Consider the following 3,396-nt stretch of genomic DNA (forward strand, 5'->3'; position numbering starts at 1 on the left):
ATTTATAAATATAGATATATTATTTTTACAGTGAAAATGTAATGTTTTATTTAAACTATATAAATTTTAGAAATGTTAACGGAGTTTAACCGCTAATATAAAAAGTTAGCAGCTTTCATATTGGCTTTACATTTCCTTAATTGGAACTATTATAGTTCAATTATATTATTAACAGTAATACGCCTCTTTTTGGCTTCAATTAATAAGAATAAGGGTAGTACATACCAATCTTCCAGGTCGAAACTGACTGCAATATTTCGCTTCTTATTCTATTTAAGGTTGATTGATAATATCAATACTTTTTGAATGCAACCCAAATGTTATATTTAACTACAACCCTTTATTCTGCTCATTGTAATGCTCCTTGGTTTCATTCATGGTATAGTCCTCCTAATAGAACTAGAATAAAAAATATTGTTGATACTGTTCAGATTATAATGTCTGAAGTTTTAAAAATAATTACAATTGGTAGAATTAGTGCAATTTCTACATCAAAAATTAAAAAGATTACTGCGATTAGGAAGAATCGTATTGAGAATGGTATTCGTGCTGATCTTTTTGGATCAAACCCACATTCAAATGGTGATCTTTTTTCTCGATCATTAATTAATTTTTTTGATAGTGTTGTTGCCAGGATTATAACAATTATTGGAATAATAAATCTAATGAAAACTCTTGTTGATAGAATTAGAATTGTTTTTCTTGATTTATATCAAGCTTTCTGATTGGAAGTCAAATGTACTATTTATACTAGAAAAACAATTATCTACCTCATCAATAAATAGAGATATATAAGAATAATCATACTACGTCTACGAAGTGTCAGTATCATGCTGCTGCTTCAAATCCAAAGTGATGTCTTGGTGAAAATTGATTTATTGAGTGTCGAAGTAGACATGTTGATAAAAAGATTGTTCCAATAATTACGTGTAAACCATGGAATCCTGTTGCAACAAAGAATGTTGATCCATAAACTGCATCTGCAATGGTAAAAGGTGCTTCTCAATATTCATATGCTTGAAGTATTGTAAAGTATAGTCCTAATAACACTGTGAAGAATAATCCTTGTAGTGCTTGAGTATGATTAGATTCCATTAAACTATGATGTGCTCATGTTACTGTTACTCCTGATGCTAAAAGAATAGCTGTATTAAGTAATGGAATTTGTATAGGGTTAAAGGGTTGAATTCCTATTGGAGGTCATAGTATTCCTAGTTCAATTGTTGGTGCTAATCTTCTTCTAAAGAATGCTCAAAAAAAAGAAACGAAAAATAATACCTCTGATGCAATAAATAAAATTATTCCTCATCGTAATCCAATTGATACAAATCCTGTATGTAATCCTTGATATGTTCCTTCTCGTACTACATCTCGTCATCATTGAATTATAGTTAGTAGGGTAATTCCAAATCCAATTATGAATAAGTTAATATTAAATAGGTGGAATCATTTTGCTAGTCCTGATACTAGGACTATTGCTCCAATTGCTCCTGTTAATGGTCAAGGTCTATAGTCTACTAAGTGGAATGGGTGGTTTGAGTGAGTTGTTAACATAGGTTTAATATACTTCTCTAGAATATAGAGTTCTTAGAATTGAGAAAACATAGGCTTGAATTATTGCTACTGCTGATTCTAGAATTAATAGAAGTATTTGTCCAATAATTAGTAATGAGATTAAGTTTATTGCTATAGATGGTCCTGTGTTTCCTAATAAGGTTAATAATAAGTGTCCTGCAATTATATTTGCTGCCAACCGTACTGCTAATGTACCTGGTCGAATAACATTACTAATTGTTTCAATTAGTACTATAAATGATATTAATGCAGGCGGTGTACCTTGTGGTACAAGGTGTGTAAATATATGATTAGTATGGTTAATTCATCCAAATAATATAAATCTTAGCCATATAGGTAGGGCAATTGCAAATGTTAATGCTAAATGTCTTGTTCTAGTAAAAATATAAGGGAATAATCCTATGAAATTGTTAAATAATATTATAATAAAAATTGAGATGAAAATGAATGTTGTTCCATTAAATGATTTTGGTCCAAGAAGTGTTTTAAATTCATTATGTAAGGTTAAATTTAGTTTATTTCAGATAATGTTAATTCGTGATGGTGTAAGTCAAAATAGTGATGGGATTAATAATAGTCCTAGAAATGTTCTAGTTCAATTTAATGATAAATTAAAGATGTTAGTTGATGGGTCAAATGTTGAGAATAGATTTGTTATCATTTTCAATTTAAGTTTTTTATTTCAATTGTTCCTTTTTCTGCTCTTTTAATAAGGTTAGGTTTAAATGAGAAGAAGTTTATTTGATTAAACAAGATTAATGTAGCTGAAAATATAATGAATAGTGAGAATCATATAAGAGGGGATATTTGAGGGATTTGGATATAATTTCCCCATCAGAAGTAGTCGTTAATTTACTATTATTTGGTTTAAGAGACCATTACTTACTTTCAGTCATCTGATGAATTTCAAGGTGTACTAATTTTTTTTAGTTACTTTAGATTGACACTCTAATGTTATTTATTTTAACTAACTCCTTAAATTATCTTAGATAATCACTTAATAAATAAATTTACTGAAGTTCTTTCAATTACAATTGGTATAAATCTGTGGTTTGCTCCACTGATTTCTGAGCATTGTCCAAAGAATAATCCAGGTCGATTTATTGTGAATGTTCCTTGATTTAACCGACCTGGCGTTGCATCAATTTTAACCCCTAATGCAGGAACTGCTCATGAGTGTAGAACATCTGATGCTCTTGTTAATACTCGTACTTCTGTATTTATTGGTAGGATTGTTCGGTTATCTACATCTAGTAGTCGGAATCCATCATTTTCTAGGTCTTGTTCTGGTGTTATATAAGTGTCAAATTCTACGTCTATGAAGTCTGAATATTCATATCTTCAATATCATTGTCGTCCAATGGTTTTAATTGTAATTATTGCATCTACTGAATCATCAAGTAAATATAATAGTCGTAATGATGGAAGGGCAATAAAAATTAATGTAATTGCTGGTAAAGCTGTTCAGATTGTTTCAATTAAATGTCCATGAAGTATATTACGGTTAGTATAAGCAATAAATAATATATAACTTAGGGCATAACCTACAATTACTGTAATTAATAATAATATGACCGTAGTATGATCATGAAAGAATGATAATTGCTCCAGTAATGGTGAAGCTCCATCTTGAAGAGATAAATTTGATCATGTTGCCATTATTAAATATATTCTAATAAAAGGTCAAACCTTTATTTGTAGAGCTTAAATCTACTGCACTAATCTGCCATATTAGAATCTAGAGATTAATGGTAATTCTGAGTAACTATGTTCTGCAGGAGGGTTATTTTGTAGTCATTCTGTTGATCTTCTTATGTTAGC

This window comes from Schistocerca gregaria, chromosome 3 (genome assembly GCF_023897955.1).
Source record: "Schistocerca gregaria isolate iqSchGreg1 chromosome 3, iqSchGreg1.2, whole genome shotgun sequence".
NCBI lineage: Eukaryota > Metazoa > Arthropoda > Insecta > Orthoptera > Acrididae > Schistocerca > Schistocerca gregaria.